Source organism: Copadichromis virginalis, linkage group LG6 (genome assembly GCF_057382275.1).
Source record: "Copadichromis virginalis isolate Kocher_CV1m ecotype Utaka linkage group LG6, C_Virginalis_male_GT1.1, whole genome shotgun sequence".
Taxonomy (NCBI): Eukaryota; Metazoa; Chordata; class Actinopteri; order Cichliformes; family Cichlidae; genus Copadichromis; species Copadichromis virginalis.
The window spans coordinates 39,972,911-39,997,332 of NC_140623.1; the positions used below are offsets into that span (position 1 = coordinate 39,972,911).

General features: G+C 39.8%; 1 protein-coding gene across 5 annotated transcripts in view; it reads left to right on the forward strand.

Moving 5' to 3' along the window:
* The window catches only part of LOC146708486 (endonuclease V-like), a 76,394-nt gene that overhangs the window by 40,776 nt on the left and 11,196 nt on the right, over positions 1 to 24,422 (forward strand). Inside the window, exon 11 of one of the 5 annotated variants that reach the window (XM_085460405.1) lies at positions 21,610 to 21,702. The exons of the other annotated variants lie outside the window; for them this stretch is intronic. The gene's annotated coding sequence lies outside the window, so the exon portion shown is untranslated. Of the gene's footprint in view, positions 1 to 21,609; positions 21,703 to 24,422 lie in introns of those variants that run through there. 5 annotated transcript variants of the gene reach the window in all.

Below are 24,422 nucleotides of genomic sequence, written 5' to 3' on the forward strand. Positions count from 1 at the left end.
CCTTTTCTGAGTTTATCTCTTGTGTTTTTAGTTCCCTCAGCTTTTCCCTGTTTGTTTCTCCTTTTGTCTCATCTCTGTAACAATGCCTTAGTCCCCCCTGTGTTTTTTAAGTGTTCATTTTTATGTCTATGTTGGTAGCCTTTAAGTCATTTCCTCTGTGTTCCCCCATGAATTCATTTCTGATTATTATTAATCTTTGATTTTTGAGGGGCTCCTTGTTTCAGTATGGTGATTGCTCATTTTCTGCTTTACTTTGATACGTTTCCTCTTGTTTGCTGCTTTGGGTTTTGCTTCCTCCTTGTCTGATGGTCTTCACCTGTGTCAATTGCCTGCACGTGCACCTCGTTCCACAGCTGTGTCTAATCCCCAATCAGCCCTCAGTTAGCATATAGTCCAGTCCTCCGTACTCTGTGAAGGTGTGCAAGTTCTGTGGATTTTCTTCATGCGCGATCAACTGCTTGTTTTTTTTTCCCCCTTGCCCCTTATTTTTCTTTTGCCTCCTGCATTTGAGTCCATCTCTGAAGTCTAACTAATCATTTGCGATAGCATATGAAAAACAACTTCAAGACACTGACCAAGATAAATCTTTCCTCAGTCCTCTAAACTGGCCTTAATTTCCCCCACAGTTGCCAGTTCTGATTTTATGTCTTTCCGTTGCTTATTTCAGGAAAGAATGGTGACATATATTTATTTATTTTTTGCTTAGCTCTTTTCTGACTCTGGGGACAAATGTGAAATATTGTTAGTTTAAAGACCATACTGATTTTTGCACATCTATGTACAAAGATAAGTCAGAAAATATACAGAGACTGACATTTAATAGCAGAATAGAGAACAGTGATGTATGGGATCCACCGCCAGTAATAAAATATATATAAAAAAGCACAATGGTAGGTTGTGTCTGACCTCTTGAGGTTGTGGTCAGGTGCATTTTTAAGGAGCTGATCATTATGATCCAATAAAGGTGAAAAAGTTGCAGAAATCAAGCATTTAAAAAAAGGGGGTGTTATTATTAAAAAGACATGTAAGTTTCAGGGTGTGCAAAATTTTCAATGAGAGTTTTAAATGATGATCAAATCCTGATGTATAATCATGTTTCCATACTTACATGTTGTTCAGCATAACAATGCAGGACAGTATCATTTGTATGCATTACATCACCGTTGCTGTGGGTAAACATGGTCGCCATGTTATGGCAGAATTTCTTTGTGTAGTTTTAAGTAAGTTAAAGGTAAAATACAGTTTTATATACACTCACATGGTCATGTGAATAGCTCTACTGTCCCCACATGACACAATGTTTCACCTACAGGAGGATTTCATTGACGTCGAGGTTTCAAACGGTGGCACAAGAGGATTAAGGTCTTTTTTTTCAGCTGCTGATGAGTTTTGAATTTAAGCTGTGTCACTGCACGACACGACAAATATTTGTTGCCTGCTTCCGTATCCCAACAGTGCCATCAATTCCAGCCACATCACGGTAAAAAAAATTCCCCCAGGCAGTCGTGTTGGAAGGTTTGAGTCACACCGCAGATTCCTGCCGCATACTGCTCTGTTCGCAGGACACCGGTTCGGCAGGAGAAAGGTCTTTGGTTGACTCAAAGATGTGGAAAGACACATAGACAAGTTAATCCATTTCTCTCTGCTGCCATCATGCTTTGACCTTTTCTGCTGGTGAATAATGTCAGTGAGAGGGAGTCATGCCTGATATCGAGGTTCATGCACTGATGAACCGCTCCAACAAATCACTGGGTGGAAAGATCTTGTTTGTCTGTTTCTGAGTAAAATGTGGGGGTACATCACACCCCCTCTGTGTCTCCATATGCAGGAAGAACTATGACTTGGAGAAATTAGAGGATTATTGGGGAACAAGACTTGTATGAAACTACTGCTGTGCTTTTACTAAACTTGTGGTTAGTTTTGTGGGACAAATAACTAGAGACAGTTTTACTAAATGGATAAATTAATTCCCATTAGTTCTGGTATAACATTTGTTAACAGTGATGTTAAAATAATGTTTTTGATTTGCATGAGGTGCGATAAAGTTTTACAATTCGACTCGCAACTTGCAAGATCAAGTGCATCTCTGCACCACTTCCAGCTCAACCTCCATTTTCGATGTGTCGGTCGTGTGAGCTGAAACTAGTCATCTGTCAACTGGAATTTCATTTTGGTAAAGAGGATATAGTTACGAGAAGACGAATCTTCAGGGAGGCAGGAAGCCACACTTTAGGTTGTTTGCACTGAAAGTTCTCCCTCAGATGTGTGATGATGTTACAGGAGAGGAGAGTGCTGACAGTCTCACCCTGAGGGATGAAGCCGAGGTGCGCAGCCCCATCAGTCTTTAATAAAACAGAAAAAACCAAAAAGCTTCCTGGCAACATTGCTGATCTGTTGCACTGTGTGTGGACACTTTCACAAAACCGGACAGTTACATTCTGCAGTTATCTGTTATGTGCTTTATTATAAGTCCATGTCGAAATTGTAGTATCTGGTCACATGTTATATATAGACTGGAAATAGAAGCTCAAAGGTGCACAATAAGATAACCTTGAAGTGGATTTGATCTAAATTTGGGTTGAATTTTGCCACGTTTTGACTGATTTGCTGCTTCACTGTACAGTAAATCATGAGTTAAATTTAATACCAGGTTAGAAATTTAATGTTATTTCTCTCAAAGATGAATTCCAACAATTTTAACACAGTACGATCAGTTTTCCTTTGGGCTCTATAGTCTGAAACTATGAGAAATGACTCATCTTTCTTCAGGTATAAAATGTCTGAGGAACATTTCTAAATGCACTGAGACAAATAATCCAAAGGGTAATTTTTTTAAGTTTTCTTGGAAAATTCCTCCTTACTCTGTGGATATACAAATACTACTGAATCATTAGAGTAAACTTTGTAAGTTGGAGAACTGTAGAATATTTTAGTTCCTGAAGACATATGAGTCAAAGTGATAAATCACTGTGCCTTTAGTCTGAACAATCTAGCCATGATTAACTGCTTGGTTCTTATTGTGCAGTAAATTATTCTCCCTTTCATGCGGATATGCTGTTCCTATCTTCAATGCCGTGTTAGAGGCTAATGATGAGGAGCTTCAATTGAATTTTCACAGCATCTAAATGTAAAAGATGAATGTTCAGAGAGTGTGTTTGACACGGCCTTTAATGACACTTTTCTTTATATTTCTGAAAGGCTAAACCCAAAAAGAAACCCTATCTGGGCTTTGTTCTGTTTCGTATTCATTCTCCCAGAAATGAAAAACAGTGTCTCTTTGACCTCGCACCGTGTCTCCACCTTTATCTGCAGCCTCCTGCTCTGTTGTGGCAACCTGACATGTGAGTGATTGATAGACGGTGGGGCTGACACCGCCTGGTGCTTGACTTATAACGACAAGTGCTCTGCTGCAGCATCGGACAAATTGCCTTGTTTACATCCAATAGAAGCCTTGGCGCCAACACAGCCATCCACACCAGCATCACACCTGTGTGTTTTTACCCCAAGCAGGTGTCTTCACCATCAAACTTCTCACATGGCCTCCCTGTAAACTATAAAATCAATTGGGCCTTTTTTTCCCTGAGGCTTCTAAAGACAAATCAATTGAGGACGATCCATTGTAATAAGGACGTATCAGCCTTGGACGAGGCAGACGAGATACTGGGGGTTATTTGATTTTCCTGCGAGGGGGAGAGAGGCTCAGCTGACAGGGCCAAGGCTTTTGTTTTCATTGAGTGGCTATTATGTGAAGTCCACCCCGCTTAGTGGCTCCATCGTTGCTGGCAGCAGACCGCTGCGCTCCCACTTGTAAGGTGCTTTAGTCAGCAGTGATGGTCGGCTTCGTCAAGAGTGGGATTAATTCTCTCAGAAGCCTTTCCCACCGACGTGGACGTTTTGGGCATTAATGAGATTCCCACCTTAGCTTTGTTGCATAACATTGAACTGTTGTGTTAAGATAAGATAAGATAAGATAAGATAACCTTTATTAGTCCCACACGTGGGAAATTTGTTTTGTCACAGCAGGAAGTGGACAGTGCAAAAGTTATGAGGCAAAAAGACCATCTAAACTATTGAGTTGTGTGTTCACTAGGGTGCCTGCTGGTCCATGATAAGGACGTTAAAGTCCAGCCATTTATGTTCAAGTGTTCAGTGCTTTCGTTCAGAGAGCAGTAGCTTTATTAAACCTTCCAACCAATGTTGGGGCAAAAATGAGCTGAGCCACCATTTAACCCATCGTTTCCTGAGTATGACAACATTTTAGCGTAAACTTTGAGGCTTGTTTGTTGTTTTTCAAGCTTTAAATAGCTCTGGATGATTTAAACAGATTTAAGTCATAAAACCTTTGTTTTAATTTAGCTTTTAATGAGTGCACCAGTTTTTTATTTCGCTTTATTAGTTTCTTTTGAACTAATAAAAATTTTAATAATACCTTTTTGGCTCTTTTCTATTTTTTAATGAAGTGTTTAGTTCTTCTATTTTGTGTTTCTCTTGTAATTCTTGGATTTTTATTTAGTTTATTAACTTTCGTTATATGAACTGTGCTGTATAAATAAATTGATTGAAAAGTAATTTCGTGTTGTGGTTCATAAAGAACTCCGAAGTCACTCGGGGCTTTTAGCAGCTGTGGAGCTGTTGTTGATACAGGATTGCTGAGGCACTTAGTTGCCTGTGAAAATCTTTGCACTTAATTTTCTTTTGTTTAACAAACTAAAGACTGGTTTGAAAATCTATACCGTGCTAGCATGTCACACACACTGATACCTCCTCATCAAACATCTGCCAGAGGTGTTTTTTTAAAGTTTGCTTTTGTGTTGGATGACCCTTTGAATTCTATTTATGTAGTGCCGCCAGTTCACAAGAAGCACTTATATTTGAAGGCCCAACAGTTTTAGAGAGAAACACCAAATCAGTAAGATTTGGCAACAGTAGGAGGGAAAAACCTCTTTTTGTAACAGGAAGAGATCTTCAACCAAACTAGATTCAGGGCCAACATCCAGATCCATTCCAACTTTTTATTAATCCTCTAAGCACAGCTGAAAACTACCACTGACTAAGTAAAAGATAAATTAACTGGATTCAGAGCATTAGGAGATTCTCCAAGAGAGGAGACGGGACATCCACGCCTCTGTTGTTGTTTTGTTTTTTTAATTACTGACTCTCCCACTTTACAGCTCTTTGCAGTTTTGCATAAGTTTGCATAAGTACCCAGTGTGTGTCATATCAGATCGGATGCACACATCATATTACATCAGATGCATTGACACTAAACTTTTTGTTGGTAAGTCATCATTATGATGAGGTGCTGCAGTGGTAGGACTTCAGGCCGGTGTTTCTGTCCCCTTTCACTCTTTCTGTCATATTTACCCACATACACGCACACTTGACTTTAAACTCTTCTATAACATATGCACACACTTATGCCCATGTACACTCATTATAACCTCTGAGGAAATATAGTTTGAAGCCTCTGAAATAATCACGTTCTGATCTGCAGCATCAGCCTCTCATATTGACATCCCACGGTGCCATTATCCCCTCTCGCCCACGTGTGGCTCTTCACTCACATTTCCCACATTTCCCCTGAGGTTCCCACTGCAGGTATGTGTTTGAGCTCATGAGTATGGGCTTTCCTATTTATTTATCTTGCAATATGCCGTCATGCTTACACTTCACCGTGGGAAAAAGCTTCAGCTTATATGCACACACACACACGCACTAACCCCACTTGCTCAGTCACACACACATTAGTCACTATAAAGAACCCACAGGCTCTTTCACTGCAGCCCACTGTAATGCTCCGTCTCACAGGCCATTCATAAGCCAGAATGTGCTTGTTGGTGCAGAGTAGATCAACATGAGTAGTGGCGGCTTGTATTGCCTGCAAGTTTCCTAAAGAGATCCTGTTCCATGCATCACGCCCACTGCAGCTGATTTGCATCAGAGTAATATGGTGTTTTACTCCAGGCAAGAGGCAAGGGTGTGATTTGTTGACGAGATGAGCAGTGAATCAGCTATGTTGGTATTTGATTTCAAAGTCAAATGTCACACACATGCATGCAAGCGTCATCTACTCTACGTTCATGAATTCATGAAAGACAGCTTGTCACAGTCAAGTCAAATTTATCTGAATAGCATTATTTAGACACAGGGTAATGCAGAGGGCTAGAAAGAGGAATGCAAAGAGACAGTTACAATGTATAAACAATATATCTGTGCATGTTGTTAAGTAAAGCATGCACAGGCAGTGATGACAGAAATGTAACAACAACAATATACAATATACCGTGTGTAACCACAGAAAAACACCCATTAGAAATTAATATAAGGTTAAGAGGAGGTTGCAGACATGGTTTATTGATAAGTCTAATAAAGATTTAGTTTTAGCTGATCTCAGGGAGCTTGTTCCACAGGTGAGGACCATCAAATCTAGAGGCTGCTTCACTTTCTTTTGTTCTAATTCTGGCAACACACAGAGGGTCTGTTCCTGCTGACCTGAGAGTTCAGGATGTTTCGTAAGGCAAAAGAAGATTTGAAATGTAGCTCGGCCCTTTTAGTGATTTGTAAACTAGTAGAAATATTTTTAAATCTATCCTTTGGGACACAGAAAAGCTTGAATAGGAGTAATGTGCTTGATCGTTTTAGCGTTTGTTAAACTACAGAAAATGTAGCTATGTGGCAGTAGGGCTGATTGTTATAGGTGCACTGTATGCATGTTATGTTATGTCAGTTCTCTTCACTGACAGGATGTAACAGATGGATACTTCATCTTTTCTCCCCCTTCTTATCTTGGATTCAGTGTCAAGGCTCAGCAGCTAAAACCTGACGTTTAATGTCACACCTGCACCTCTGCCCATCCTGTCTCTTTATCTTTCTACTGTACATTTCTTTTTTCTTTCTAACTTTTTCCTCTTCTGCCTTTCAATCTTATTTTTTTCTTTCTCCCTCCTTTTTTCTCCACATCCAATTTTGTCCACCGTTCAGATGACTTTTTTCCCTATTATCTTTGCCTTCCTCTTCTTCATTTCTCCAGCTTCAGTCGTCTCTATAACTCTGCCTCCTGTCCATCAGCTGATTGTGTCTTATTTTAAGTGTAATGAGATAATTTTGACTAGAAATAAGACAAATATACTTGGTAAGATTTTGAGTTTTTGCAGTGTATACACAGCTGTCAGGAAAGGCAGTGAATCATATCACACTGTGCACTGGCCCAATCAGAATTCAGTATGAAGGAGCATCTCTTCAAAGCGATTGTCAGCTATTGGCAAGCAGCTGCTGTAGAGCAGAAACCATAGAGACAGATGGACAGCAAATGGAAGGACTGTAACTGAACTTCTTGCTGTTCACTGATTCTCTTTGACTGATTAGTCAAGAAGCTGCACATGTGGTAGGGACAGTTCAGCCAAATGAGTCAGGCTAGGTATGGAGATGTAGTGTAAGTTATTGAATCCTGAGCAGAATTTAAACACACTGTCAGCTTTTATTAGCCGTCACAATAGTGCTCTGTTCCTGTTCGCTCTTCCACTGGCTGAAAAGGAGAGAATATTCCTTTTTTTGTAAATAATTTCTTTTTGGAAAGGAGCCAGTGGGCTTCAGCAGGCAAGCTGTTGATGTTAACACTGCCAAAAGCAGTCTGTGGTCTCTGCTGCTAACAATGCCTTTACATGTTGCTAATAGCAGTAGACCAACATAACACCTATTGTACTATTACTAATACTACTGTTGAGCTGATTTCAGGATAATCTCATTAGGATCCATTGTTTTCAAAGGAGTGCCGACAGTGTTTCATTATCGACTGCAAATGCTAGATAAACAAAAACCGAGCGAGAGCACAGAGAAAGAAAAAGCACCAGAGAATAATTTGTAACAAAATCACTTTTGTGTTACTAAATTCAAAGCATGAAAAACATTAGTTACAAAAAGTACAAATGCTAAAAGAGATCAGATGGTGACATTAACTACTTTTTTCACATGGTTGTGACTGACATGAGGCACATTTGATAAAGAAATGCCACAATTTAAACAGTCCAAAAAGATTCAGTGTTTCAGTTTGGGCATCAAGTTAAATGTGTTCTGCACAGGCTGTGTTTCTCTCACACTCTGAGCTCCGTCTTTGCTGCTTTTCACTGGCACATTTCTGTGGATCCTTGTGCATTGCCTCCACCACTGCATCAGTATTCCAGCTTTAAACCATTGGCTGAAATTCGAATTGCATCATCTGCATGCTCATTTATATCTATATTTATATCTTACTGCCTTGGCCAGTGCATCCTTATTTATCCCGTAGGTGCAGCCTCCTTTTTATCGCCCCACTTGAAAACGTCTTCATTAAAAACTTATTTCTGTATAGCATAATCCAATTAATGATAACCGTAAACTTATATATGAGAAGTTTAATCTGCAACATTATGTTTTATGCACAGCTGATGCATTTGCAGTGTGCAAAGTCTGCTCCTCTAAGTTTCTGTCATAAATATTTGGTAAAAATGTCAGCTCCTAATGTGCTGTTGATGTCATTTTGAATCATGAAGGCATGAGTTCTTACAAACTCAGCCTCTGATCTTGACTTGTGGCCTGTCACCACACCGCAGATGTCAGCCATAAATTTTGGTGCTTCTACATTTTTTCTTCCCCCCTCCATAAGTCGGTCAGCGTTGTGCGTAGGTAGCAAGCATCTCCTGGGGACCGGCTCAGTGCCAGGTGTCCCATTCTCTGTCACACTGCCATGTCCTTATCAGTCAGGTTACTGCTAACGTCACAGTGTTGAGCTGAGGCCTGAAAGTGCATCATCTCACATACTCCAAGTTCTATATTATCACGGGATACCTGTCAATCATCCTCTCCTCTCTTTCATCTGGATACTTCATGGGTGTGACCAGTAAATACTTTTTTAATTGACTTCTTCTTAACGGAAACTAGTTCAGACTAGTGAGAGTAAGACTATTCCAATGATTTTATAAATATGAGATAAAAAAATGAAAACTCTTGCACTCTTTTCAGCAGCCAGAAAAGAGTGCAGTGCTGGAGAAGAGGTGCTGCCCCAAGACGAGGAATTTATCAGGATGTTGTTCATGATTGGGGGAGAGTACACTTTACCAAATCTCTGTAATAAAGAGACAGCTGACACTGCAAAGGGTTCAAGTTCTAAGCTTTGGAGGCAGAGAGAAGAGCTCAGAGAAGAGCTGCTCCTCCACATTGACAGGAGTCAGCTGAGGGGGTCTAGGCTTCCGGGACAGACCCAGGACATGCTGGGGAGATTATGGGCTAGGTGTATTGGCTTAAAAAAAGTACTGTAATTATTTACAAAGAGAAAAATGTGACAGGATCGCATGTAAAATGTAGGAACTCTGGGATTTTGTTTCTCAAGATGCAAAATATAGTGAAGAGAGAATTTAAATCAAGCGCACAACCTGAGTTACAAACATTTGTGAGGTGTGAGGGAGGTGGGGGATGCCAGATCGGGGGGCTCCCTTCCAGCTCTCCTCTCTGCTCTCTCCTATCTTGTCCCTTTTGTCTTACTTCTCTCTATCACCTTTTCTATCCCTTTGAAGAAGTGAGGCTCCATAAATGTTAAAGAGGTAAGTATTACTTCTCAGTTGCAGTGAAAATTAACTGTAGAAACTAAACAGAAGAAAGAAAAAGAGAAATAACAATTTAACATAAACCAGTGACACTCCGGGGCCTGATCAACCCTGGCAGGGCCTCCTTAGATGAGGGTGTCTAGTGATAATGGCCAAAACACCCGATGAATCCAAGGCCCACTACTGACGATGTGTCCCAAATTTTAATATGATAATGTAGATCAGATCTCTAATCCCTAAACCTAACCACGAAAGAAAAAATTGGCAGATTAGGTTGGGTAAAAGACTGAAAGTTGAGGTACACAATGATGTGTCCCCCTGGTAAAGTTCTTGGCTGGAAGCAGTGCTTAATCAATGGAAAAAACACAAACTTTGTCCAAAAACCCCTCATGTTTAACTGTTTTCCACTTTTTCTTTGGTCATTTTAGCCTTTTTGGCCAGGGTGAAGGGAGTATCTGCCATCAAACAAGAAGACAGTAGCTATGATGATGTTTGCTAGTTCACCTTACATGCATTAATTTAATAACGTGGTTAGCCTACTCAATGTAAATTACACACGAACAACATTAAGCTCCTCACGCAGAGAAGAACGGCTGCTGCTGCCATCATCATCCTCATCATTTCTGCTACACTGGCAGGGCTAGGGGCCAGGACTCTATTCTTCGGGTTCTTGGGGGATGTTGCTAACTCCCGGTCCGATAACAGGCAACCCACCTGCAGTAGATGTGCTCGGTGTGAGGTCTCGCAGCAAGCTATCAAATACGATGCATTTCTCGGCTTTTAACAAAATGCTATACGTCGCCAGGTGTTTCATCAGATTCGAGGGGTTACCTCCTTTGCACAGCATCACCTTAAAGCACTTGTTGCAGGCTGCTGAGTTTGCATCTTTTGCTGTGAAGTACAGCCAGACTTTTGACCGCTTCGCTTTGGACATTTTTAATCTGCTCTAAAGAACGTACGTACCTGGGCCCGCCTACTACACTTGCAAAGGTAAAATGATTGGCTAGAATCCAAAGTGTACGACATCTCAGGGGAAAAAAAGCACCGAAATAAAGCACCGAAATGTGCGCTGCTTTTCAGTCTGGTTACTACCGTTTATGTCAGAACCGGTGCCATACCGGTACCCCTCCCTAGTCAGGGATTGTAACATCTAGTCCTTTTACTGAATCAGAATGTGATACGCATGTCTTATTTTTTGCACTTGATATTGAAATGAACTGACTGCACCTGTGTTTGTAAAGAATACAACTGTAAATCACCTGTAAAACTAATCACACCTGTCAGCACTATTTTGGAGATTACCCACAATCCCCAGATCTGGCCCTATGACTCTTGGCTGGCTTGGGAACCACTGAGCCTAAGAATGTGAGGCTGACTATAGATACAAGAGGTCTGAGCAGTTAAAGGTGAAAACCGATGAAGCTGTAAAAAATCTTGACTTTTCTTAAAGTGAAAGAACCTAAAGTAAAAGGCTGAACCTTGATGTTTTTATTTTTAAAGGTTTTAAATAGAATATATGTCTCCACACATGAATCATGTATCTGCACATAAACTCTTTTACAGTGCACATTGATCTCATTCAAACTTCAGATGAAAATCGACCTTGCTGCACTTCGATTGCACAATCTCAGCTTTCATAGTGACGGATTCATAGGCAGCAGTGCTTAATACCTACACACACTTTCTGTAATTCACTTTCCTGAGAGACTTGCCCATCAGTGACACGTGAATGTGGTCATACTGCCACTCCCCCAAAAAAACAAAACAAAACATAGGATAGTGTAGGGAAAGAGCTCAAGGTAGGCGCTGTCTTGCGGTAAATGACAGCTTTTGTAGTTATTTATTGCACTTTTGTGAAGCTGTTTGAATTTTAATTGAATGTGAGCATGAGATTTACATATTCTTGTGATGTTTTCTAAATGTGTAAACACTGAAATGGCACAAAGACGGAGCGATCAACAAACTGAACAGCTCCACATTCATATATGTCCTCTGGACTGGGATATTAATATGTATACTTACATAATGTGCTTAAATGAATAAAGATACATGAGATAAAATAGTCAAGAATCATATCCAAGGTCATGTATACTGCTTAAGGGACACCTCAGGATTCATTAAAACAACACAGATACAAAACTTTAGTTCTGTCATAAATTACTCATAAAAGTGAAAATACATTTTCACCATACAGAAAGCATATTTTGGTATGGTACAGTCATGGATAAGTTTTGGGACAGTAACACTTTTTTGGGTAATCTTGTCTTGGATGGATTGAATCAAAACAATCAGAATGTAAATGAGGTGCAGACTGAGCTTTAATTTAAGACCTTTAACAACAACACTGCACAACTGTGTAGGAATTACTGCCATTATTATGCAAAGCAAGAAAGTTCCAGTATAAGACACGTGCAGTCTGCAGTAAATTGCATGCTATGAATCTTAGTAAATCACTTCGTATGATTCATTTGAATGCTCTCTTCCCCTAAACCTGTGTACACATTTCAGGCACAAAACTGACACTGTGTCCATGTAATGCATCCAGCACTTAACACACTCATGTTGTTCATGGTTTGTAAAGTCATTATGGTACAGATGTAACTGGGCCATAAATTACATATTGTTATAATTACACAAAATGGGTTCTAGACCCCAAACCGTTCCTTTTATACCTGACTTTTCGGACTGCCAAGCCTGTAGTTATGTTCATTATCAGTTAGAGCCCCTCCTCATCCTTTTCCTCTTCTTCTGTGGTGCACCCCTATAAGTTCCGGAGTACCCCTTTGGCCTCTCCCCATATCTACCATTCCCCTGTGGGAGAGGTTGGTGTCATTTCTTTTCCAACACTGTATAACACACATATACTGTATATTTAGCCACCCTGATGTTTCTGATTGTGTGTTTTTAGTGCAGTTATTGTCATCAGTATGCCTGTCTTTGCTAGATGCTATAAATGTGTAGTACTTGTGCGCCACATATGTGTTCTAGGCACCGTCAATGCTAGTATGAATGGATAATTCTTGCTAGCTTGGAAGTTGTTGGGTTGAGCTAACCCTCTTCCTGACTTGGTTGTAGAAGCTGGAGCGAGTTAATTACTTGGAGGTCTTTCTTTCTTTTTACCTTTCATCGTCAGACACAACACAGAAACACACTGGTTACGCAGACAAAACAAATAGGAAATAAATTCCTCAGTTAAAAAAGCAGTTTAGTTATTTATTGTCTGTCGCTGGACTTTTGTGAAGTATTTGTGGTATCAAACTGCTCAGTTCTGTTTTTCCTAGCAGAATGTTCACTTGGAAAGGTCAGTGAAAGGTTTAACAAGAAAAGGCCAAACAAAGTAAAAACTGTCAGAATAGATGCAAAGCAAAACACTGGAAGTGGGGCTTTTTTTATGTCATGATGGTGGGTCAACATCGCTCATTTTTATTGCCTTTAGAGCCCTTTGTGAACTCAACCACCCAAACACTCCAGATACCCACACAGGTGACGTGGGTTAAGTGTCTGATGCCATTATGCATTAGTGATTAGGGCTCAAGGTGAAGATCTTATGTGTGAGTCTAGCTTCTCTCTCTGATGTACAGCAAGCAAATGTCTGGTTCGCTAATTTAACGTTATGATTGTCCCATGCAGCTGAAAATAATCATAGTAAAATACGACAAGAGGAAAAAAGCAGTAATTCAACTCTCAGTGTAGCAACAATACAAATTGACTATTTCATTAATGTATGAGACATATGGGAGCACATGCATCAATAATTTTGGTTTCTTGGTACTTTTGTAAAGTAATAGTTTGAAAGTGTGCTCGTGGTATGAAATAAATAATAAATAGGAAACTACAGCCAGCAGCTCATTAAAGAAATACTTATTTTATATTTTTGTTTCATTAATCAAAAAATACACAGAATATTAAGAAATGCATGAAGTAACCATATCCACCAAGAAGTTTATACTTTGCATACTGTACGCAGATTTTATAGAAGTACTGTTAATGTTAGTAATTGAGCCTTAGAGGTACCACTCTGTTTGTAGCTTCTCCCCAATCACAGCTGGGACGGCATCAGCCTCTTTGGATGGATATTTCTGTGGCATGTCCACAGGAAGGAAGGATGTCTGTGTTGTTGATACGAGAAAACACATTATGACAGCAAAACATAGCATAATCTAAGATAATTATTGCTCCTATATCAACTGAAAGTACAATATGTATATCAGCCGTAAAAGGTGACCTAAAGCTGTTTGGAAAATTAGAGGTCTTTACACAAAACAGTGACCTCATATGCATCAGTGAAAACAGCTCAGCACCTCCACAGGCTGTATCTGTAAGGCCCTTGGCCTCTGTCTGCACCCCACATGCAAAGACCATAAAGGGCAGCCTTCGCATGGTACATCAGAGCCCCCTTCTCTCTCACACACACACACACACACACACACACAAACACTGTGACCCCATCCACCACGATTCATCTCCCTGGCACGGTGAAGTGTAAAGGAGATTATTACCGGTGAAGGGCTGAAGATCTACTGCTCTCCTGCCTGCCTTGCAGAGGAAATGGGAAAATATTGCTAATGTTTACAGCTGTGTGGTTGTGTGTGTGTGTGGGTGGAGGAAATCTTGTGTACGCTAGTAATGCCTAAAGCCTGACCAGCATGGCAAAGAAGCTCGGAGGCTTGTTTACCATCTACAAATGTGCTGACTTCAGAGAGTTTTATGTGCAAATGTTTCTACACACGCGGATGCATTTTCAGAACTGTGTGCGTGTGCGTGTGTGTGTGAGACCATGGGTTATCAAATGTAAATGTATTGTTGTACATTAAAAAACACCCAGAGACCAGCTGTTGTTGACTGCTGTACAGTATGTTTCATAAACAGTGCTTCTCTTCTTCCTCCTCTTTCTTTTTTAATCTATATGGCATTTTCATCTTGGTGTGCAGTGAAAGGGAAGCTGACTAATGTTCCACAATAAATCAATGCCCATTTGTTCATGTTATGTAAATTAAAGGTCAGTGTCATTACTTCCTTATGAACACATATAAAAGATGTAACCACCATCATCCTGTTTGTTTCTGGACTCCACAGTTTGAAGTCTCAATGTCAGCATTTGGCTCCTGTTATGTTGAGTTTTTGGTGCTAGAAGTGACCGTACTTGGATGAAAGGGTGAGGTACTAAGTCATCAGCTAACCCGAGTAAACATAATTAGCAAGCTGCATCTATAAACTATATGGGTGCAATGCACAGACACACATATCTGCTAATCACTGTTACTTGGTTACCAATTAAGTAGCAGACTAATTACTCAGTAAAGCTGAAGAAACAAACTTCTTGGACAGTTGGTGTCTCACAATATGCCATAATGTTTAATAGATATTTACAGATTCTCAAAGGCATCAACAATACAAACATGAGTTTTTAGTTCCAGTTGAGTTTCTCAAATTAGTAAAAAGGAGACAAACAGCAACTGGCTGCAGCTCCTTGTGTCAGGACACCTGTGTGTCCATGCAGCCATACCTCTATCTCCAGTATCCAGATGGATGTTATATAAATATTCACCCACCATAAAGCTGTTAAGAAGGAAGAATTATGCATAGAGACCAAAATCAAGCAAGCCAAACCTGTGGAGTTTGGCTTGCTTTTGGAGCCAGCCTCAAGTGGATATCACGCAACTACATTCAGTTCAAAAATCTCTATGACTTAATAATGTCTTATACTTGTTCTTTAACGTTTACTTAATGTTGCTGTTATTTGCAGTTTTTGCATGCACATTGTACAAAGAAGGATGTGCAGAGGCCCGATTCTTTTTTTTAACCTCTTTCTGACAGTCAGATCAATACTGTGCAGTTTGAAATTGTTTTCAACTACAGAAATAAATATTACACCCCCCTCATAATCAGCAAATAACAAAGGAGTATGATTTATCAGATTTGTGACAGGTACTCACAATGCGTTACATGTCAGCTGAAATAGCTGCTCTGTGAGGCAGGCAAAGCATGTGCATCTTATTTAATAGCAAAGCTAGCATACTGGTGTTTAGCAGGTATAACTATCACAAAATGTCACAGCCTTTAGATATGCATTATCTGGCAAAGATACCGTGCCACCGTGGTTAGCACTGTTGCCGCACAGCAAGAAGGTCCTGAGTTCAATTCCACCATCAGGCCGGGGTCTTTCTGTGTGGAGTTTGCATGTTCTCCCCGTGTTTGCGTGGGTTCCCTCCGGGTACTCCGGCTTCCTCCCACCGTCCAAAGACATGCAGCTTGTGGGGATAGGTTAATTGGATAATCCAAATTGCCACTAGGTGTGAATGTGCGAGTGAATGTGAGTGCGAATGGTTGTCTGTCCCTGTGTGTTGGCCCTGCGACAGATTGGCGACCTGTCCAGGGTGTACCCCGCCTCTCGCCCTAAGACAGCTGGGATAGGCTCCAGCACCCCCCGCGACCCTGAAAAGGATAAGCGGAAGCGAATGGATGGATGGATGGATGGATATCTGGCAAAGCTGATAGCAATGTCAACTTGCAACTTTGTAGAATGGGTTGTTAATGGGTTTTAACTGTTGTTACTTAGGTTATGAAATAGGCATGCAGTTTGTGTTTAAATATGCTGACTGGAAAAAATGTTCTATAAAAACAAAAGTAGACATGTTTAAAGTGAAAGAAAACCAGCCACAGACTTGTGCAGCAGGGTTTTCTAATGGCAACAGAGACATTTTGGCTCCGTTGCCATTAGTTTTCACTGGCACGCACTAAGAGATCCTGTCTCATTTCCTCTGATCTGCTCTCATTCTCTGTCCACTCTTGTGTGTCTGACATACAATTAGACTGTGGTTGGGCAGTGAAACCAGATCTGACTCAGGCGGATCACTAAACACACGGGTCAGACAGGTTAGCAGAGATGGCACCTGGCTGCTAATGTCAAAGGTCAACCTTTTTATCTCTTTCCTTCCTTCTGTAAGATCAAAAAACCACTTAGTGAAAGATAGCTCTAAAGTTCAGCTGAAACACTCCTGTACAGGTTTAACACTGCCCTTTGATATTGAATCAACTAGGAGTTTTTACTCCAAGTATATAAAAAAAAATATTGAAAAAGAGAACAAAATGAATAAATAGGTTGGTTTTAATTGAAGATAACTTCAACATCAGCAACACTGTATACTATACTTTAAATCCTAAAAGCCATAAACAGTCAAAAAAGATGTTACAAACTGACACATGGTCTTGTGCAAGTTTCAGATTAGCTGTTTTTTTTTTTTTTTTTGAAGAATTTTCATAAAATCTTTTAACCTGATTTGCTTGAAGCAGAGGTGTCAAACTCATTTCACATGGTTCTGTAGTTCAGTCCAGTTTTTTTGTTGTTGTTTTGTTTTAAACTGTAAAGCAGAAGTTATGGAGGTTTTATTAGAGACATGCTTTTTGTAATTTGGCATGATTTGTGAACGTTGAAATTTCTTCAGTACTGAATAGCAGAAATTAGGCTTTCTTGCCAGAGGTCCTTTTTTGGCAGGTTCAGTGAATTTTGGTCAGAGCTAGACGAAACCTGTGGTTTTAGAAACTGCTTTCAGCACCTGAGGGCATGTCTGTGCCGTCAGGTGAACGGGTGGGTCCGTGCTTTGTGTTTACATCTTTTTGAGGAATCTGTCTTTAATCGTTTGCTTCTTTAGCTGTTTGGTGGTTGTTGAAATCGTTTTGTGAGCTTTCAGCTGAGATCCTGACGTCTCTATGGATACCACACATGTCTATATTTAAATAACAGATCAGGCGCTACATCACGTTAAACCAGATGTTCTCCCTCTCGCCCCCGGTAGCGGGGGCATTGGGGTTCAACAGGTTAATTGTTTATTGCTTAATTACTTTGTGTAGTATGAATGGCCATAACTGAGGTTTTTATCAGAACGAAAAGCTGTAAAACTAGATCAGATCAACATCATCATGACTTTTCACCCAGAAAATCATCTTCTATTTTCATGGCTTGGTACTTTCCGTTCTCTCCTCTAAATAAATCTAACTAATGTGTGTGTATGTGTTGACCTCACATGCTCTTTGTGTCACCTCTTCACCTACTGTCTGTGTCTCGTCTGCTTTCGGTTTCAGTTCTGCAAAAGGCACACTCTGCAAACCTGCAACTTCCTGTCAGCCTGCAACTTAGTCTTTCTGAAAGACGCACACTGTTTCAACATCTGAATGCAATATAAACTCCAGATTATATTATTAATGCAATGGTACTGATGACAATTATTTAACAATAGCAGTAAAATAATTTCCCTGCTCCACAAAGTACAGTTAAAAGTCCAAAATTTCTGCTTGCGCTTGTTTGTGGTGAGCTACATGCACACATTTCTGCATCTCTGCCATTCAAAGACACTTTTATTTAGTTTATAGGAAATAATATTCAATGCTGAGCTGTAACTTTAATCTTTTTCAAGGAAGGAATTTTTAAAATTTAGTTTTGTTTTCATAAAATGGACTTAATAGTAAGAGGGAAAACACACATGAGATTTAAGGCCTACATTAGTATGAACGTTTTTGTCCTCCACAATGGAAAATGGCTGAAAATAGAAACAGGTATTACTTTATCCAGCTCCTAATTTTATAAATGCTTTCCTCCGCTTTGCAGTCTCCACTATCATTAAAATGCAGCCGGATGCTGCTCATTTAACATTTGTGCTCCTTTTGTCGCTTTTTTCCGACATGCTTGCATTTAAATCCAGCTGCCCCGTCTCTCTGTGTACCTGGCCTATACAACTACACTTGCTGTCTTGGAACATCTTCCTTCTTTCACATAATCATCCCAGTCTGCCTTTGCATGTGATTGGCTGCATGGTGTGCCCATCAAAATAAAGTCCCACCACTGCCTGCATGGATTCTCAGCAGGGCTGAAGATTCAGCTCCCACATACTGACAGGCCATTAATAACTGACATATGAAATTATCCCAGCTGGATGTGGCCCACAAGCCGTACGTTTGACACCCTTGGCTTAAAGCTTTAGGATGCTGAAGGATATGAGTGCCTTGAGACCTTAGAGGCTGAAAGTGGGTCTGATATGTTGTTTAGAGCCATTAAGGGTCTTGGACACTGGGAGAGCTTTAATTGATTTGAATACAGAAAACTGAAACAAGCAGAGAGCAGATTTCTGTGGTCAATAAATGCTTTTTAGTTCAAAAAGAGAGAAATGGAGTAAAGAACTTTGTGTAAAATGCACTGTAAATCACATTAGGGCTAAGAAGCTTCTGATATTTCTTTATTATCAAATTAGAAATGTCATTATGAAAGTGCAGCTTACCATCTATAACAAGCCCTGCACAGTCTCTAAAGAGAGTCTATGGAATTTTATCATTAGGGACACGGAAATGAACAATTTTATGTCATCAGCAAATATATATAACTTTGTGTAGCCAAGGGTTATGAGATATAAATACATTGTAGATGGGTTGATTATTATACTGACTTGTTATCTGAACCTTGTTATCTCTGAATATAATAACAGTTAGTTTTTTGTTTAAACAATGCTCAGAGTGTCGACTGACAATGATTCTGGTAACTGGTAACAGCAAATGTCGAGCGCCTGAAAGTCTCATTTTAAAAAAAGAAATTGGTTTTTTTTGTATATATTTATTTGTTAGGTTGAACAAAAGTGGTCCCAATCCAGATCCCTGTGGGATCCCACTTAAAATGACACTGCATTATTAGAATAACAGTGACCATGTTTGATCATTAAATTGAGTCAAACCAGTATTTGAAAGAACTTTTTCCTGCTTGTCATTGGCACTTGTGATTGATTTCAACTCTTCCTGAAAAATCAGGCCTAGCAGCTTTGTTTACTCAGAGTTTCTATATTATTTCAAAAGTTACCTGTAGCTACAATATCAATAATTTGGGACTCAGTAGATTTCCTCTTCCTTCATCCTTCAAAGAACCTCAGGGTTTCCCTTTTGAAAAATGGAACAATATTGGTTGACACAGCTCATGGGGTGTCTGACAGCACAGCAAGGAGGACTTAAGCAAAGAAACCCAAGGCTATTGGCTGAACCTGAACACAGCCAGACACCTGCATGCAGACAGCACAGGAGTAAAATAAAAGTACTACCTTCATGTTTTCTGTTTGTAAATGCATCAAGTCTGGGTGTATTTAAAACAATTAAAGTGGCCCCTACTCATAATTAGTGGTGCATCGCTACAGTATCCTCTCATGTGTTATCATGTCTTACATCTATTTAGAAAAGATCCATAACAGCCTATTAGAGTAATGCTCTCCAACACTAATTATCTGAGCCATCAGCCATCAAAGTTCTACTTTGTCAGTTCCAACACTCATTAAGTGTCTTTAATTAACAATCACCTTTTAATAGACAACACATGCAATGTCAAAATGTGTTGCTGCAAGCATGTGTTTAAAAAAGATTGAGGCCACACTCAACAGCGAGGATCTTTTTACTTTAATTAGTGTCTATAATAGGAAAGGCCTGATGGGACAGTAGAGAAATACAAGACGAAATAGGAATAGGTCACCTTGCTCTTTTCAACTATTCTATGTCAGTCTGACATTGTCTGTTTTTATTTTTACATTTTTATAGGTAAAAGCCACACGTGAAAAGCAAAACAAAACATGTTGTTCCTCAAACTGTGAGAGACAGAGCCAGTGCTTTGAGGCATGTGAAAAATCCAGGTGAATTCAAATTAATCTTCTGATTTATGAAGGGAAATTAAACTAAGTTAAGATGGAGTTGCAGATGTTATCAAGCTGTTCATTTTTTTTAAAAATCAGCTTGGATTTTTTTTTTATTGTTAATCATTCATACAGATTTTGGGGTTGTGGAGTTTAATGGAGATGCTATAAACAGTTTGAAAAACAGACAGAAAAAATAACAATAAGAAAGCAGAAAATGATGCCTTTTCCTGTGATACAGATCAGTCACACTGTCCTGAAAGTGCAAATGGAAACTGCAAACAGTAATCCATCTCATTACTTATTAATAAGCTTTTGAAAGCAATTAAACTCTTTGTCAAAGCCCATCAAATCTTTGTCTCAAATCTTGTGCTGTTTTCTACAATATTGAAAACAAACTTTACTGAGCTGTCAGTGTTTAGGTTAGGAAGCTGAAGTTATATTTGTCTGTGTCAGGCTTCCTGGGTCGTTCACACAGTGTTTTCAGTTTTGGACCTTTTGCCATTGTTTAGTGACCCCATACCTGCTTCCTGTTTTATTGTGTTAGTCTCTTGTCAGTGTGCATTATGTTTAATTTTACTTCCTCTGTCCCATTGATTAGATTCAGTTGTTTGCAGTCCTCTTCATTATCAAGTTATTTAAGCACTCAGTTTCTCTCAGTTCCTTGTCTCGTTATCGTCAACTCCTCTCCTGTTTCCCGTCATTCAGTCATTTATGTTTAGCCTCTCAGTTTAGTCAATAAAGTCGGGCACTTTTTCAGCAGTCCTGCATTTGGGTCCTCTCCTTCCATTCAGCACACACCAGTACGTGACAGACTAACAGTGGCCTGTCAGCATAGGTAATCACTACTGTTAAATTGGATGACTTTCTACTAGATACTGTTTCACTGCTCGAAAGGTGTTCAAGCACAGTGGCCATAATGCACCAAACCCGTCATCTCCAGAGCACTTAAGGTTAGCTGTGGTGTAAAGATGTAAAATAATTATAGAACAAGCAATTTTATAATCAAAGTGTTTTTATTGAGTTTTCGTAGAACAAGCAATTTTATATTCTCATAACTATTTGTGTTAACCTCTTTAAAATATCATTGACGCAATTTCCTCAAGCCAAACCAGTCGTGTCATACGACTGCGTCTCCCTGACTCTAGTCTGCTACGGTTTCTGTCCTGTTAGGAGGAAGTTTCTCCTTCCCACTGTCACTAGGTGCTTGCTCATAATTATTGTAGATCTTTACCCTACAATATAAAGTGCCGTGAGATGACTGTTGTTGTAATTTGGTGCTATTCAGTTCAATTTTATGTACACAGCGCCAAATCACAGCGCAGTTGAGTTATGCCAGGAAGTCAAGTATTCTGATATGAGGCTTTGTTTTTCAGAGGAGCCACAGTATCCAGAGTCGTATGCAGCGAAGATGTAAAAGTAGAAGTTCTCAGGAAGCAAGAAGCAAGGCATTAGTGAGGAAATAAAGATGACTGATGGCACAGAGAGACTGATTTTTTATTCATACCAAAATCTTATTAATTTCCCCCAAATTATATGATCATGATGTTTAATTCCTTGTATGGACCTGCAACTGTGTGTCTGTGTTTGGGGGGGAGTGAGTCCTGAATATGCTGCTGTGTATAAAAGGAGTAAGAGTAATCGATTATATGTCAGGCACCTTGAAAATACAACACAAAAGTCAGCTTTTATTGACTCGTCCAGAATAAAACATTGTAAATGGAGGGATTTGCTATATGATGATATGAAAGGTACTAGCAGAAATGATTTTACTGGCTGAAAAAAATTGGGGTTGTGCTTTTTTTTTTTGAATAAAAAATCTATATACTTATAATTTGAAACATAACAAAATGGACTGTACAATTTTGGAGTTTTGGCTTGAAACTGTTACCCAGTTTTGCTCGTCTACAGGGCTTTGTGATGGTCACAAGATGGAAAACTATGAATATATTCATTAACACAGTTATTCAGTCAGCCAATTAGAGAAGCTCACCTGCAGCTCATTACATGCAAAACTATCCCAGAGGGATCCACAGGTACCTAAAACTCATAATACAGAAATGGGTATGTCTAATATCTGGCAGCTTGTATTTGTTGCCCATCTGCCTTCCGTGTGGTATCTCTTGATAGGTACACTATCTTTGTTACTGACAGAAATTATGGACAAGTTGCACTACACTGGAAATATCATTTAATCCTGCCATTGAAAGTAGGATTGCATGGAAAAAGTGCCAGTAATAAAGTAAATTAAAGGCTTCTGCTAGAAAAGGTGGTAACCCTGTCCACTTAGCAGCTCAGAGGGAGTGAGGATGGAGCAGTTTAATGTCGATGTGTTTAATGTGTGACCACATCACAATTAACATTCATATACAGTAAAAATGATCTAAGCCACCCTAGTCCATAATCAGTAGGCGTAAGTAGATGGATATCCTCTAAACAGGTTAAGTTGTAAAACATTTGATTACTAAAGCAGGCTAAAAATGGCTCAGCTGTGACAGACCAGTTTTCAGTGAACTGGAATATTTTTGTCTATAAAGCTACAATTTAAAATAAGAGAGAAAAAGAATCTCTTCTATTTGATGTTGTGCTATTCTCCCAGGACAGACTCAAGGGTGCTATGTTAATTTAACAGAGCTCCACCTACAGAGGTAATTTTCCAGGAAGCAATATGACCACCAACAGAACTAATAATACCTCTACATAATTACCAGCCATGACATAATGTGTCCATGTCTAATAGCTAATATATCCGGTAGTATATTAACACCACTTCCAGTGGGGGCCGTCACTCACTGATGCAGACACAGCGTGGGCTCATCTTCTTTCCTCCAACTGAGACCCTGGTTCAGCCTCGTGTAATGACCAGATTGCCATTACCACTCCATTACGATGCCCTTTTATTACCCATTCAGCACCTTGACCAGCACGGTAGTCACCTGTAACGCGATGACAGTTCTCCATCTCCTTCTCCATCTGGCTCTCGCTTTTGTCTCTGTGTTGCTCTCCTTCCAGTTAACTTGCTGATGCTGATTGACTCTGTAATGCACTGGAAATATCCTGGGTGGCCATTGGGAGCAAATTGCTTTGTGTAGTGTTGCTATAGGGCCCAAACTAACTGGACTCGAGTTGCAAGCTAGGCCTCTGCAGTGAGGGGGAAAAATAATGACACAGGCTGCTAATGGGCCTCGTTGTTAGGTTCCAGTTTTTGCTGCTGCAGCACAGAGCTGTGGTAGGATGCTATAATGTGAGCAGTAATATATGATGAATCCCCCTGGCGGAAAACTGCCCTTTAAGTAAAATCACTTCTCCACCATCAGGATACTTTCCCGGGAAGTGAATGGGGTTCGTATTGATCAGAGGAACATTACTTTGGTTGAAAATTCTTGTTGTGACATAGCTAAGTTATGGTTAGTATGGTTTCTATACGGGTTTAGTTTGAAGTTGTTCTGTTATTTTCTTCCCATGCCTTCTGTATTACTCTCTCTGTCATAAGGTTTACTGATGCCTTTCATGAGAGCCTTTGTCTTCTTGTGATTGCTTCCTGTTTTACTTTAAGGCAGGGGTCCCTAACTCCAGGCCTCGAGGGCCGGTGTCCTGCAGTTTTTAGATGTGTCTGTGATTCAGCTGATTCAAATGGCTAAATTACCTCCTCAACATGTCTTGCAGTTCTTCAGAGACCTGGTAACTAATCATTTGATCCAGGTGTGTTGACCCAGGGTGAGATCTAAAACCTGCAGGACACCGGCCCTCGAGGCCTGGAGTTGGGGACCCCTGCTTTAAGGGTTTTCTCACTTGTTTTGGTTTTACTTCCTAATTTTGTTCCTCTCTGTTTGCTCCACAATCATTTATTTTAGCTTTTAACATTGTGTGTGTGTGTGTGTGTGTGTGTGTGTGTGTGTGTGTGTGTGTGTGTGTGTGTGTGTGTGTGTGTGTGTGTGTAGGCTTGACTTTCACTTTGTCAGATCATCTGTTTTCCCTCCCATGAGTATTTAGTATTTATTTATTTATTGTCATTGTCAAGAACAATCTCTTCTACCTCATCTCTTAATTGCCCCTTGGGGATAAATAAAGTCTGTCTGATTCTGATTCTGGAAATAGAGTCCAGTTCCTTGTACGTGTTGTCACAAACCTGGGTCTGTTGACCCAGCATTTTGAGTTTTAGTTTATTTTGATGTTTAATTTCTTTTCT